The sequence below is a fragment of the Sander vitreus genome, chromosome 1, assembly GCF_031162955.1.
Source record: "Sander vitreus isolate 19-12246 chromosome 1, sanVit1, whole genome shotgun sequence".
Lineage (NCBI taxonomy): Eukaryota > Metazoa > Chordata > Actinopteri > Perciformes > Percidae > Sander > Sander vitreus.
Window position 1 is genome coordinate 9,720,307 of NC_135855.1, and position 16,482 is coordinate 9,736,788.

The 16,482-nt window shown below is 41.5% G+C and overlaps 1 pseudogene; it reads left to right on the forward strand.

Annotated features, from left to right (window-relative positions):
• The first annotated feature begins 2,010 nt into the window (after window positions 1-2,010).
• On the forward strand, window positions 2,011-15,400 carry LOC144521716 (uncharacterized; annotated as a pseudogene).
• The last annotated feature ends 1,082 nt before the right edge of the window (window positions 15,401-16,482 follow it).

Here is a 16,482-nt window from a genome sequence, read left to right on the forward strand (position 1 = left end):
ATAAAATGGGAATAATCCTGTAAGAGTTGAAACTTCAGTGAGAAGGAACACAGAGAGGATGATGAGAGCATGTCTGCAGACAGGCCAACATTGGCTTAAATTAACTCATTTCCCTCTCCAAATCACCAATCTCTACTGTACACAATGTATACCTGCTGCTGTTGGTCCACACACACACACACACACACACACACACACACACACACACACACACACACACACACACACACACACACACACACACACACACCAGTAGCATCAGGAGGCACCAGAGGGGACCAAAGGGACTTTTTCAGCCTTTGTCAGTCAGCCTGCTTTCTATTCTATGTCCAAACTCACACGGACAATAACCCAACAGGACTGTGTGTGTGTGTGTGTGTGGGTGGGTGTGGGTGTGTTTGGGGTACAGTAGCAGCTGGTTTATGCAGTGTCAGGCAGCAGGTGAACGCTGTCTTCCAGTCGGCAGCTTCTGAAGGCAAACAGAAAAGAGAACGGGGGGGGGCTGGCCGAGTGAGCAATTATCAAATGAAGAATCCAAAGAAAGAGAAAAGGAATGGATTGGTTATAGCTGCAGTAAAGTGGAGGAGAGAGGAGGAAGAGTACAGAGTTAGAGGAATAATTATCATAGGAAGAAGGAAAGGAAGAGAAAAGGAGGTGAAGGAGAAGAGGAGAAAGCGGAGGAGGAAGAGCAGGAGGGAGAGGAGGAGGGACAGAGCTCTTTGAGAGAATGTAGAGGAATGTGGGGAGCAGGTGGTGAGTGGTGACATGAAAAGCAGTGGTGACAAATGCTGCCGAGCAGGCCGGCCGGCTGGCCGACAGCAGAGGAGCCTCTGAATCAAATGGTGGCATTGGATTTCACCACAAGCAGGAGGAGGGGCACACACACACACACACACACACACACGTCTGTAACGCAGTAATGTAACGCGTTACTGTTGATAACTCAGTAATCACATTACAGTTACTACTACAGTGCATGGGTTTTAGTAACTCAGCACTCATATGGTTCACTTCTTACCTAACAGATAGGACTCAAGTCTGTGATGTTGAGGGGACCCTCTCTGATTCACAGAGTGTAACATGCGGGGTGCCCCAAGGTTCAATCCTGGGGCCCCTGTTATTTTTAGTATATATAAATGACATATCAGCTGCTGTACGGTGCAAGATGCTATTATATGCTGATGATTCTGCTTTACTTTTACCAGGGTGTAAAATACATTGAAAAATACATTGAAAATACTCTTGGCATAGAACTTGAGTCTGTCAACCAGTGGCTAGTAGACAATATGCATCTCTATGCATCTGGGCAAGACTGAATCAATCTTGTTTGGTACAAAAACGAAGTTGGCAAAATCAAATACTTTAAAGGTAATGTGTAATGGGTCTGAAATTGTATCCAAATCAAGTCTTACATATTTGGGTTTAAATCAATCACTTATAGGTGAATCCATTGCAGCCAAGGTTTTAGCCAAATGTGAGTTTTTTTTTAGAAAGCTTTTTGATTTTTCTGTAAAGAAATTATTGGTATTAACTCTGATTCAATGTCATGTAGATTTTTGCTTGCTCTGCATGGTTTTCTGGGTTGACTGTGAAACTTAAAAACAAATTCCAAGTGCTGCAAAACAATGTTATTCGATACCTATTAAAAGCACCCCCGTACTCATATAGGTAGGGAGGAGTTTACAAGAGCAAGTACATCTAAGAGTAGAACAACTTAAACTGAACCATATGTTTAACATTATTAATGGTCATGCCCCCACATATTTATGCTCTAATGTAACCATGGTCCATACGCAGCATAGTCATAATACTAGGGCCAGCATCCGCTCCTGCATAGTTCCTAGAGCTGACAATGCAATTAAAAATTCTTTTTACGGACTTCCGGTCTGGCGGACTACGTGATGGCAGCATAGAGCAACAGGTCCCGATAACAATAATTAAAAGTTGCCCGATATAACTCGAATTTCATGAGAGAGGCGCAAAAGCAAGGTTTGATATTACGGGTAAACAATGCCTAAAATAATGCCCAAAAAAGACAAGAAACACGCTGAAAGTAATAACCTCGACGAAGAAGAGGATGGTAGCAGCAATATGGAGGAAGACGAGCACGTGGACACGGACTCGGAGCTAAGCCACGACGTATACCTAGGTGTTATTCTAAAAGAGCTGCGAGAATTCAGGAGAGACTCCACTCAGCAATTAAACAGCATTAAAGAAGATATTGACAAAATGAACAAAAGAGTGGAAGAAACCCAGGAGCGAATCACTACGGCCGAGACACGGCTCCAGTCAACGGAGGATGTACTGGCGCAGCTGGCGAAACTACAGGAGCAGATGGAAGCTAAATTAACTGAATTGGAGGGACATTCAAGACGTGATAACATCAGGCTATATGGGGTAAAAGAAGGAGCTGAAGAAAATGTCGGCACAATGATTTCTTTTGTGGAGAATTTATTAATGAAGGGTCTGGAGCTCCCCCCCCACTACTGCGCTACATATTGAGAGAGTGCACCGGTCGCTCGCTCCGAAGCCTCCGACTGAAGCGCCGCTGAGATCCATCGTGGTCAAGTTTTCAAGTTACAGAACTAAGGAGGACATGCTGAAAAGAGCCTGGCAGAGGAAAGGGTTTGATTTTCAAAGGAAAAGGGTACACCTGGATTACGACTACGCACCGGAGCTGCTGAGGAAGCGAAGGGAATATAAAGAGGCGAAAGCCGCCCTGAAGGAAAAAAATGTAAGATTTCAGACTCCGTTTCCGGCCAGACTGAGGGTCATCTATAACTCGGCGGAGGTGGCGACAGCGGACATGGCAGACAGGGGCGATACGGCGGAAGACACGGTAACCGTGTTAAACGTGGTAACCATGAGGATACAGGCTCCACACAAAGCCTCAAAGACTGGCTTTCCGCGCTGGGACTTCAGATAAGTAACCCTCTGCTCTCAAGGTGTCAGAAGTGCTTATAGCGACAAACAATATGGTTAAGAAGTTTATAGGACTGGACTTAATACAAGTTTTCTGGTATTTAAAGCGCCCATATTATGCTCGTTTTCAGGTTCATAACTGTATTTTAAGGTTGTACCAGAATAGGTTTACATGGTTTAATTTTCAAAAAACACCATATTTTTGTTGTACTGCACAGCTCTCTCTCACTGCTGCAGATCCTCTTTTCACTTGGTCTCTGTTTTAGCTACAGAGTGAGACCTCTTTTCTTCTTCTTCTTCTGTACTATCTTTGATTGCACTCGCACATGTGCAGTAGCTCAGATGTAGATCATGTCAGCTAGCTAGCTCTATAGACAGTAAAAGAAAGGCCGTTTCTCCAACTTCAGTCAGTTACAAGGCAGGATTAGCTGGGAGACTTCTAAATGAGGGCGCACATGTAAGTAGTTCTTTTGTAGATTATGGCGAACTTGTGTGTGTTGTAGCAGTGCTTTGCTATTGAGAATGAGGTAGCATGCTAGCGTTAGCATTAGCGTTAGCATGTTAACGCTATGCTACGAGCTAACAGTTGTGGTTAGCCAGCTCGTTTCGTGCCGATTTTGAACAGCTCACTCGGAGACTGAAGGCAGGACGCATTCAGAAACCGTATCTCACTCAAAACAGCATGGATGGATTTTTTTACAAAGTTTGTATGCGTGTGGGAGCACCAGAGACACAAAAGAACACCCCAAATCCCAGAAAAAGTGTTTTTTTCATAATATGGGCACTTTAAAGTTGGAAGTCAGATTTGCTTTATGTGTTTATAGTTCTGTTAAGGTATTGCTTGTTTGCGTTAGTGCTACTGTTCTTAGTAGCTCCAGGGGTGTAAAAGGTAAGCTATTTTTCGGCGTCTGGGTGCTTATAACATACTCAAAGACATATGATGTACCATGTATATGAAGTACCAAGTCAGTTAAAGCAATAACATATAATGTAAGGAAACCCAATTAAGAGGAGTAAGGTTTTGACAAAACTGAAGAGGGAGGGAGTGGAAGTTGCTCTCTTACAAGAGACACATCTAACAGAATTGGAGCATGAAAAACTCAAGAGATGGAAATTTAAACAGTATTCATCCTCCTGTGGGCAGGGCTCAAAGAGAGGAGTAGTGACTTTAATTTCTAGCAAATTAAACTTTGAGTGTGTATATGAAAAAAAAGATATTGATGGAAGATTTGTACTGGTCCGGGGATATCTACAGGGCGTTTTATTTACTTTTTTAAATGTTTATGGCCCCCCAGGATCAGATTGGGAATTTTCTAAACACATTTTTGGATTAGTAATTTCTGAAGCCCAAGGTATCCTTATCTGTGGAGGTGATTTTAATGTTAGACTCCAACCTGCTCTGGACTCTTCAAAACCTTGCATCCCAGGAGAGAAAAAAACTACCAAAAACATAAAATTAATGCTAGAAGATCTGGGACTTTTAGACATATGGAGAGAACTGAACCCGACCAAAAGGGACTACACCTTTTTCTCTCACCCACACTCTGTTTATTCCAGGCTTGACTACTTTTTTTTATGTTCCAAAGAGATCTGGTTAGTGTGTTCAACTGCAGTATTGGGACCATGGATCTGTCGGACCATGCACCAGTATTACTAAACCTAATACTAGGCTCTGAGAAAAAGAATACTGTTTGGAGGTTAAACACAGGGTAGCAAATCAGGAAGGACATTAAAAACTATCTGGATGACAATGACAATAAGGAAGTGTCCCCACCGATCCTCTGGGATGCCTGTAAAGCTGTACTAAGGGGGAAAATTATTGGTTACTGTTCAAATTTTTAAAAAAACAGAGGAGGGAAAGGATGGATAGGCTACAAACAGAATTAAAACAACTAGAAGACATCCATAAAAAGACACTTAATCAGGGTACAAAATGGAAATAGATAGGACAAAGAATGAACTAAATGAAATATATTCAAATGACATTAAGAAAAAGTTAATCTTCTTGAAACAAAGACAAACAAAGCCTCTTCTCTTTCCTCTACAGAACTTTGCTCTATGCTAGTCCCAAGTCACTTTACATCGTTCATCGGTAACGACGTGAGAGGAAGTTGGCGCTGTTTATTCGCCGCTTCTCCGTCTGCTATTCTCTTGTGTTCCTGTTTGTTTGTGTTCGCTGTACCCCTACCTCTGGACAGCCTCTCAGCTGGTTCCCGAAGCCGCCTGGGCTCCTCGACCGGACTGTTGCCTCGTCGGTTAGCCGCTAGCTGGCTGCCCCCCGTTCACCCAACGCGTGGCGGCTAATCCTAGCTGCTACAGTGGCTAACCCGATTGCTGACCTCCTTCTCACAGGAAACCTCCAACAGATGCGAGCCGTGACCGAGACTGGACTTTCATCTCCTCCTGTCATGCCGTGGATCATTTTGGCACTCACATCAGTCATCCACCTCTGTGCCCCTAGTCCACAGCTAACCGCTATCACGGAGCCCTCAGTCCCTCCGCTCGGCATCATGTTCAAATATTCAACTCTGCAACTGGTCGAACTCGTCAACTTCTCCATTCCATCCTGCATCCCAGTCATCAAACAGCTTGGACTTCTACGTCGACCCAGGTACATCCACAGAAGCTCTCGCTGCAAGTTTGTTTTCTTCCACCACGGACAATCCATTCCATCCATCTGGTCACCTGCACGCTCTGTCGCACCTGTCCCACGTCATCAGAATGCTTCACCCACTGGATCACATAGGGCTGAACACACCGTCAGGCTGCACAGACAACCTGGACTGGACTACAGTGCTTTCCGCACTTCACATACACTTCATCATACTCTCCAATCATTTGCAAATCCGCTCACTGTCCCCCCTCAACTGCAATACCTCCACACCCCACCGACCACACGCACTGCTAACCGGGACAACCTCAGATCTCTACAGACTGCCCTCATCCCACCATCCTCTCACCATGCCAGCTTTGCCCTCCTCAACACCCGATCGCTCAGCAATAAAGCCCCTGCCCTCCATGAACTAATCCTCGACAACACTCTGGACTTCCTCCTGCTCACCGAAACCTGGCAACAACCCAACGACGTCTTCTCCCTCAACCAAGCATCCCCCCCTGGCTACAACTACATCTGCAAACCCCGCCCCTCCCGCCGTGGAGGTGGCCTCGCTGTTATCTTTAATCAGAACTTTCGGATCACAGAACTCACCCTCCCCTCAGTATCATCGTTTGAATATCTCGCCTTCAAAGCTATTTCCTCCATCACAGTAATCCTCATTTACCGGCCACCTAAACCAAATCCCTCCTTCCTCTCTGATTTTACTGAACTCCTCACACTAGCCTCATCTCTCTCTCCACGTCTGCTGCTACTCTGTGATTTAAACATCCACATGGACTCCCCCACCTGCAAGCTGTCATCAGAATTCACCATTTTACTGGATAACTTCTCTCTCACCCAACATGTCACATTCCCCACCCATGACAAAGGACACATCCTCGACCTGGTCTGCTCCACAAACCAACCGGTGCTCGACCTCCATCCATGCCTCTTTCCCCTCTCTGATCACAAACTGATACGTTTCACCATCCCTTCTCCAACCCCATGCCCCCGCCTCCTCAGAGAAATCACCTTCCGCAACCTCAAATCTATCGATCCCCACCATCTCTCTGACCTGCTCTCCACCACTCTCCACCGGGACTCAACCCTCACCTCACCGGATGCATCACCCGCTCCAAATCCTGGCACCACATCACTCCAGTCCTAAAACAACTCCAGTGTCCTCACCTACAAAGCCCACCACCATCTGGCCCCCTCATACCTCACTGACCTCCTCTCCCCGTACCAACCCTCACGGTCCCTCAGATCCACCTCAGCTGGTCTCCTCTGCATCCAAAAGTCCAACCTCCGCAGTTTTGGGGACAGAGCATTCTCCAGGGCAGCTCCCAGGCTCTGGAACTCCCTCCCCCAAGAGATCCGCACCTCTGAGTCCCTCACCATCTTCCAGTCTCGCCTCAAGACCGATCTCTTCACCACTGCCTATCCCTAGCTCCACGCCCCTCCCCTTTTCATCTGTGCCTGAATCTTGTTTTGTTTTGTTTTGTTTGTTTGTCTCTATTATCTATACCCTGTAAAGCGACTTTGAGTTCAATTTATTATTATTATTATTATTATTATTATTATATTATGAAGCGGGAGGGAAATCAACTAAATTACTGGCTTACAGGCTAAAAAAGCAACAAGTAGAAAAAAACAATTTTCAAAATAAAGGACCCTACAACAAATTCTATACACTGTAAAACTAAAGAAATTCATCAATCATTTGAAACCTTTTATAAAAACCTATACTCTCAGCCTAGAATAGATGAAACAAGGATGGATGCTTTCTTCAACCTGATAAAATTACCAAAAGTGAACGATGATCAAAATAGGGCTCTAATCGAGGAAATTACAGATAAAGAAATTAAAAAAGCAATTTCGAACTTGAAACCAAATAAAGCTGCTGGTCCAGGTGGGTACCCATCTGAGTGGTATAAGGAAATTAAAGACCTCCTGATTCCTATCATGAAAGTCACATATGATCATGTACTCAAGACTGGCATAACTCCACCTTCTTGGAAAGAAGCGGTGATTTCTTTGATACCGAAAGAGGGTAAAGATATGCTTGATTGTGGCAGCTATCGGCCGATAAGTGTACTGAACCAGGACTATAAGATCTTCACTCATATTTTGGCAAAAAGACTCGAAAACATCCTTCCACAGATAAGTTTGGATCAGACAGGTTTTATAAAACAAAGGCAGACTCAGGACAACATTCGTAGAACGCTTCATGTTACAGAACAGTAACAGAACATAGTTAAAAATAACACCCAGGCAGTCTTGCTGAGCCTCGACGCAGAAAAGGCTTTCGATCGGGTCAATTGGGAGTTTCTATATAGAGTATTGCAGAAATTTGGATTCCATCAGACTTTTATCACGACCATTCAAGCACTATATAATAATCCAAGGGCAAGGATAAAAATAAATGGGAACATCTCAAGCTCATTTAGTCTGGAAAGAGGGACTAGACAGGGCTGTCCAATTAGTCCTCTACTTTTTGCAATATTTATTGAAGCTTTAAGCCAAGGGATTACTCAAGATAATAGCATTACAGGTATAAAAATGCTAGGACGAGAACATAAAATTTCCCTGTTTGCGGACAACATTTGAATCTATTTGTCACACCCAGGGACTTCAATATTAAAACTAATGTCTTTTCTGGATGTCTTTGGTGCAGTCTCGGGGTACAAATTGAATAGTCAAAAGACCCAAATACTTAGTTTTAACTATATGCCTAGTCAGAATATAAGCTCCACTTTTCAACTTAATTGGGACCTGGAATATATGAGATATTTAGGGGTAAACATCCCTAAAGATTCAGCAAAATTGTACGATTTAAATTTCAACCAATTAAATCAGAAAATACAGGAGGATATAAAGAGGTGGAATTTATTTCCAGTACTGAGTTTTGAGTCACGAATTGAATCTGTGAAAATGAACATCTTACCTAGAATACTTTATCTGTTCCAGACTCTTCCAGTTGAAATAAATGATTAACAATTTAATGAATGGGACAAATTACTATCCAGACTTATTTGGCAGGGGAAAAAGCCAAGGATAAAATTTCAAACTCTCCAATTATTGAAGGATAAAGGAGTACTTGCACTCCCATGCTTAAAAGATTATTATATTTCAGCCCAATTGAGAATCTTGTTTTGTTGGTGCAACTCTGAATACCAGGCGAGATGGAAAGAAATTGAAGAAAGAATATCGGGGAATATACCGATTCAGGCAAGGATAAGGGATAAAAGATTGATTAAAAACTTAATGGAAATAAATAATAAATGGATTAATTTAAGTCTTAAAACCTGGCTAGCTGTCATAAGTAAAAGCGGATTGCGGGAAGAAATAAAGATTTTGAGATGGTGCTCACATGACCCCGACTTTATACCAAATAAACTAGATATTAGCTATAAAAGATGGGTTAACCTGGGTCTCTCCTCATATTGCAACTTTTTTAATCAGAGGACAGTGAACAGTTTTGAAGCATTGAAGAGACTACATGGTTTAAACAATAGTGACTTCTTTAGATATCTTCAGGTTTGTCATCACATTAAGAGTTCTATTCCGGAGAGCCAAAAAGTATTTGAAAATGAATTGTTAAAAATGTTTATTAGTGCCTACAGAGCGGACTCAGGGCTTAAAATAATTTCAAGATTGTATAAGGGATTCAAGGAGTTAAGACGAATAGTAACATCTACATTAAACAAAAATGGGAAAGCGAAACCAGCAGTTGCATCACAGAGGGGGTCTGGACCAAATATTGTGAATTTCAATGGAAGATATCAAGCTCAATCTCTTGGAGAGTGTTTGGCTGGAAGAGTCTCAGAAGATATTTTATTTCACCTGTTCAGCAGTCTCATCACTCAGGTTCCTCCAGTTGCTGGAGAAAATGTGGTTCTCAGGAAGCAAACCATTATCACTTGTTCTGGGCCTGTCCAATTGTAAATGCTTTCTGGCGTAAAGTCTACACAGAATTAGTGATGATATTTGGAACAAAAATTGCTTTTAATTGGGACGAACTTCTCTTGGGTTTTCTACACTCAACATCTGTAAATAGTAAAACAAAATACTTGTTTGGTATTCTGAGCGTAGCTGCTAAAAAAGCAATTACAAAGAAATGGCTTAAGCCAAATGGCCCATCTATAGAGGAATGATATGACATTATTTACGAAATCTACAATGGGTACGGAAAGTATTCAGACCCCTTTACATTTTTCACTCTTTGTTTCATTGCAGCCATTTGCTAAAATCAAAAAAGTTCATATTATTTCTCATTAATGTACACTCAGCACCCCATCTTGACAGAAAAAAACAGAAATGTAGAAGTTTTTGCAAATTTATTAAAAAAGAAAAATGTCAAATGGTCATAAGTATTCAGACCCTTTGCTGTGACACTCATATTTAACTCACATGCCAGAACTCTTCCTAGACCTGGCCGTCCAGCCAAACTGAGCAATCGTGGGAGAAGAGCCTTGGTGAGAGAGGTAAAGAAGAACCCAAAGATCACTGTGGCTGAGCTCCAGAGATGCAGTAGGGAGATGGGAGAAAGTTCCACAAAGTCAACTATCACTGCAGCCCTCCACCAGTCGGGGCTTTATGGCAGAGTGGCCCGACGGAAGCCTCTCCTCAGTGCAAGACATATGAAAGCCCGCATAGAGTTTGCCAAAAAACACATGAAGGACTCCCAGACTATGAGAAATAAGATTCTCTGGTCTGATGAGACCAAGATTAAACTTTTTGGCGTTAATTCTAAGCGGTATGTGTGGAGAAAACCAGGCACTGCTCATCACCTGCCCAATACAATCCCAACAGTGAAACATGGTGGTGGCAGCATCATGCTATGGGGGTGTTTTTAAGCTGCAGGGACAGGATGACTGGTTGCAATTGAAGGAAAGATGAATGCGGCCAAGTACAGAGATATTCTGGAAGAAACCCTCATCCAGAGTGCTCAGGACCTCAGACTGGGCCGACGGTTCACCTTCCAACAAGACAATGACCCTAAGCACACAGCTAAAATAACCAAGGAGTGGCTTCGGAACAACTCTGACCATTCTTGACTGGCCCAGCCAGAGCCCTGACCTAAACCCAATTGAGCATCTCTGGAGAGACCTGAAAATGGCTGTCCACCAATGTTCACCATCCAACCTGACGGAACTGGAGAGGATCTGCAAGGAAGAATGGCAGAGGATCCCCAAATCCAGGTGTGCAAAACTTGTTGCATAATTCCCAAGAAGACTCATGGCTGTACTAGCTCAAAAGGGTGCTTCTACTCAATACTGAGCAAAGGGTCTGAATACTTTCTTTTTTAATAGATTTGCAAAAATTTCTACATTTGTGTTTTTCTGTCAAGATGGGGTGCTGAGTGAGAATGAGAAATAAAATGAACTTTTTTGATTTTAGCAAATGGCTGCAATGAAACCGGAGTGAAAAATTTCAAGGGGTCTGAATACTTTCCGTACCCACTGTATATAATGGAAAGAATTACCTTCTCTGTGAGACTAGAGAACTAGATTTGAGGAAATATGGGAAAGTGGAAAATGTTTATTGCTCCTAAATGCGATTCTTTTGTTTAACTGCTCATAATTTCATATTTTATTCTCTTTAGTATGTTATTTTCTTTTTGCCACTTTGAAGCACCCCAGTTCTGTTCATATTTGCATATTTAAAAAAATTAAATTGTAAAGATGAATCACTGTATGTTTCTATCAAACTATGTGGAATGTGTTAAGTGCTGATATGTGATTCTAAAGAGATTAAAACAAAATATATATCTTTTTACACTGGTATCATACAACCTGATCTCACAGAATTCCGTGAAATGAACACGGCCACTTAACTCAAAATCTGTGACCGTTTCACGGAATCGCCAAAAATTCTGTGATGGTCCGATGCCTATGTAAGTCAATGACAGGCATCATCCGTGGTCTACGCACGGATTCCCTGATCACAGCACGTTTCTTTCTGCCAGTTGGGCTGGGGCAGAGAAGCTGTATAGCTTTGCTATTATTGGTATTTTTAGCCCAATAACCGCTGTTTTAATCAACATTTATTCACCAGATCTTATCATGGTTTATATGTATTTCTTTTAATGTTGTTATTTCGGTCTATTTCGGCCAGGGAAGCTGGATTGCTTTGTTTATATTTTTAAAACTATAACGCTACTTCTAGCAACATGTATTTAGATGTTATCATAGTATACATTTCTTTATTTTAATATTATTTTGGTCTTATTACCGGTGAAATATTACAGTATGCTATAATACAGAACATTACGATATGATCCGAGGTACTGACACGCATTCAAAGCCGATATCCCACAATGCAATGCGGGCATTCATTCACAGAATCAGACAGCGATCAGCGGGTTTTTAACGCCAGTATCGCTTCAATGTACATATATACAATCAGTGGTTTAGTCACCAGCAACAACACGTTGCTCAGCTTTGTTCCAGTAAGTTATGCACCGTAATAACGTTTAAAAAAATCCGCGCAATACTCCGGAAGTGACGTAGTAATTACCGCACGGCGTCTGTGAAAGCTTGCTGCACGTTGTAGCCTACGTGAGAATTTGTACAATAAATATACCAATAATGAAAAAATAGTGTTTTATGCTTATGTTTGACTTATTAGCATTTGTTTTCACTTGTTCTGTTGTTAAAAACCAAAAAACTACAAAGAGAAGCATTTTTTATTTTATTTTCCATGCATCGTTATTTAAAAACGCAATTTTCTAATTTTGTGGTTGATGAATGTTAATAAAGACTAAAGGGGAAAAAAACATGAGCATATGTGTATGTGTGGGATTTAACATCACACTGCATTATTAGTTGCTTTAAATAAATGACTTTTTTTTAGTTAAATTTTTTATTAGCACCATTTATCATTCAGACATACAGAACAGATTCCACAATATGAACCTGGTAATATTGGAAGGTGCACAGAACAGAGGAACACAAAATGAGCAAATAACTTTTTAAATACTTTTTTGAAATATCAATTTATGGTAGGCCTAACATTAATTATTATATTCAGAAGATGATCCTCATATCAATCACCGTGGTTACAGCTTGTAGCCATATAGCCTTCAAAATTAAGAAGGGACAAGTTTTAGGAAGCATTTCAGGAAATTAAAAGGATAAGCAGATTGTTGCTGAGGTTTTTGTTTACAGAGATGTAGCTTTGTTTGTGTACATATACAACATGTGTTTTGGAATTTTTTTCACAAACTGAGGAGTTGGTTGTGACATGGGTCGGAGGGTATCAGAGGTCATAAATGATGAACCAATTAATTGGCTCTGCTATAGTCACCTTGGTGTCCATATGGACAACACCTTTGGCTGGAAGGCCCGTGTTCAAAGTGTGTGTGTTATCATTTAGAGTAGACACTCACAGTGAATCAGAGGGTTATGTTATACAAGGCTGCATTACAGAGCATATTCATATGTCAGAAAGCATGACAATATCTAAAAACATCTCATTTAAAGCCTTAGTACTGCCTTCAGCTCACTACTACATTCAACTGGTTTCAGTCAGAGTGTGCATAAGGCCACGCACTGTTTTAACCACACCCTCGACCTTCTGCTGTCATATGGCATCAAAATTGAAGATTTAATAGTATTTCCACAGAATTCCTTATTATCAGACCATTTTTTAATAACTTTTTTGAATTCTTACCACCTGACTATACGAAATTAAATAAAACCTTCTACACTAGATGCCTATCTGACAGTGCTATAGCTAAATTTAAGGAAAATATTCCAACAGCATTTAACTCAATGTCGTGCTTTAATATAACAGAGGACCTTTATGTTAACTTTAGTCCCTCCCAAATTGATAATTTTGTAGACAGTGCTACGGCCTGCCTACGGACGACTTTAGACTCTGTTGCTCCTCTCAAAAAAAAGATGATGAAGCAAAGGAAACTAGCACCTTGGTATAACTCCCAAACTCGCAAATTAAAACAAATCTCACGAAAACTTGAAAGTAAATGGCGTTCCTCCAAATTGGAAGAATCTCGTTTAGTTTGGCAAGACAGTATGAAAACATATAGGAAGGCCCTCAGAAATGCCAGATCAGACTATTACTCATCATTGATAGAAGAAAATAAGAACAACCCAAGGTTTCTTTTCAGCACTGTAGCCAGGCTGACAGAGTCACAGCTCTACTGAGCCATCTATTCCCCTAGCTCTTAGTAGTGACGACTTCATGAGTTTCTTTAATGATAAAATTATAACAATTAGGGATGGAATTCATCACCTTTTGCCCTCAACTTCTAACGGTTCAATGGAATTAATCGAATCGAATGCAGGAGTGCTAGAAAGAACGACAGGACCTGACATATACTTAGACTGCTTTTTTCCGATAGACCTTCAAAAATTTATGCTAAAGGTCTTTTCAGCAAAGCCATGTACCTGTCTATTAGACCCCATCCCAACGAGGCTACTTAAAGAAGCGTTATCTGTGGTTAACACTTTGTTACTAGATATGATCAATATGTCTTTATTAACAGGTTATGTACAGTCATTTAAAGTAGCTGTGATGAAACCTCTTCTGAAAAAACCCACCCTCGATCCTGAGGTCTCCAACTATAGACCTATATCTAACCTCCCTTTCTCTCCAAGATCCTTGAGAAAGTAGTCGCTAATCAGTTATGTGACTTTTTACGTAGGAATAGTCTATTTGATGACTTTCAGTCAGGATTTAGAAAGCATCATAGCACAGAGACGGCACTGGTGAAAATTACGACCTTGTCTCCATACTTGTCTTATTAGATCTTAGTGCTGCATTCGACACTATTGACCATATCATCCTTTTACAGAGACTGGAACATTTAGTTGGCATTAAAGGAATCGCACTAAGCTGGTTTAAGTCCTATTTCTCTGATCGATCTCAATTTTGTCAATATCAACGATAAATCCTCCAAGTACGCTGAAGTTAACCATGGCGTTCCTCAAGGCTCAGTGCTTGGATCAATTATTTTCTCCTTGTATATGCTTCCTCTAGGCAATATTATTAGGAAACACTCAATTAACTTTCACTGTTATGCGGATGACACCCAATTATACTTATCAATCAAGCCAGACGAAACCAGTCAGTTAGCCAAACTTCAAGTATGCATTAGAGATATCAAATCATGGATGACCTACAATTTCCTGATGTTAAACTCAAACAAAACTGAAGTTATTGTGCTGGGCCACCTCCGAACATCATTATCCCAAGATATAATTACTCTAGATGGCATTGCCATGGCCTCCAGCACTACTGTCAGAAATCTAGGAGTTATTTTTTAATCAGGATATATCCTTTAATGCCCACTTAAAACAAACCTCTAGAACAGCCTTTTTTCACCTTCGTAACATTGCCAAAATTAGGAACATCCTGTCTCAAAACGATGCTGAAAAACTAGTCCATGCATTTGTTACTTCCAGGCTGGACTATTGTAATTCCCTATTATCAGGATGCCCAAATAAAACTCTTAGGACTCTCCAGCTAATCCAGAATGCTGCAGCGTGTGTTCTGACAAGAACTAAGAGGGGAGATCATATTTCTCCTGTGTTGGCTTCTCTGCATTGGCTTCCTGTAAAATCCAGGATTGAATTTAAAATCCTTCTCCTGACCTACAAAGCTCTAAATGGTCAAGCACCATCATATCTTGAAGAGCTCATAGTACCTTATTGTCCCACTAGAGCACTGCGCTCCCAGAATGCAGAGTTACTTGTGGTTCCTAGAGTCTCTAAAAGTAGAATGGGAGCCAGAGCATTTAGCTATCAGGCTCCTCTCCTGTGGAACCAGCTCCCAGTCTGGGTTCGGGAGGCAGACACCGTCACCACCTTTAAGAGTAAACTTAAAACTCTCCTCTTCGATAAAGCTTATAGTTAGGAGTAAGGAGTAAGGAGTTGCAGCGTTCGCCTAGACCGGCGAGGGAAGGTGTGTAGCCACAGTTATGACGCACCGCCTCCCTATCTCGGCTTCTCTTCATGGAAAGCTTACTATATTTAGGGTATGAGGAGTTGCAGTGTTCGCCTAGACCGGCGGGGATGGGTGTTTAGCCATAGTCATGGTGCACCCCCACCCTATCTCTGCTTCTCCCCATAGAAAGCTTACATATACTTAGAGAGTAATGAGTCGCAGCATTAGCCTAGACCGGCGGGGGAAGGTGTGTAGCCACAATCACGGAACACAGCCTCCCTATCTCCCCTTCTCTGCAGCTCTTAGTTATGCGGTTATATCAACTTGTTGGCAGTTGATAACAACACACAGGCCGAAACACAAACAAAAATTCCGTCACAGAACGAAAATTTCAAAAGGAGAAAATACTGGCATTTGCATTGTTGTCAGAAAAGATAGTATTTCAACTTAGCATGTTTCCTTAATATTTGATGATGCATTGGGGTCATTTGGGGATTTATTACAGTAAATATATTACATATTGGACCTTTAACTACTTGAGGTCAATGCCTAACCCCACCAATCGGGCTGCTCGCTCGCCCAGTGGAGAATGGCAGAACAGATGATGAAGAGGAAGACTGAGAAAGAAACCTCGCAATAAGCTCAATCTTGTGTGGGAATTTTTTTATTTATATACTTACAAAAGAGGGTTTTATGTCTGAAATGTTGTTCTCTGTGATTTTTGTTTGTGCCTCAGTGTGAGGTTTGGTTGACAAGGCACCCATATGTTTGTTGTTGTATATGCATGTACACATGTACGTATTAGAACATTTCTAATAAATATATTAGAAATGTATGTATATATTTTGATGTGTGGTGAGCGTCTGGTGTCATATGGCTACCGTGCATCACTCAGGAGGGTGGTACACATTGGTGGTGTTAGAAAGTAGCTCTCAGTATGTCTGTAGCTTCTTTTAAAGATTTTTTTTTGGGGGGGGCTTTTTCCCTTTATTATGTAGTGACAGTTGATAGACATGAGATGGGGGATGACACGCAGCAAAGGGCAGCAGGTC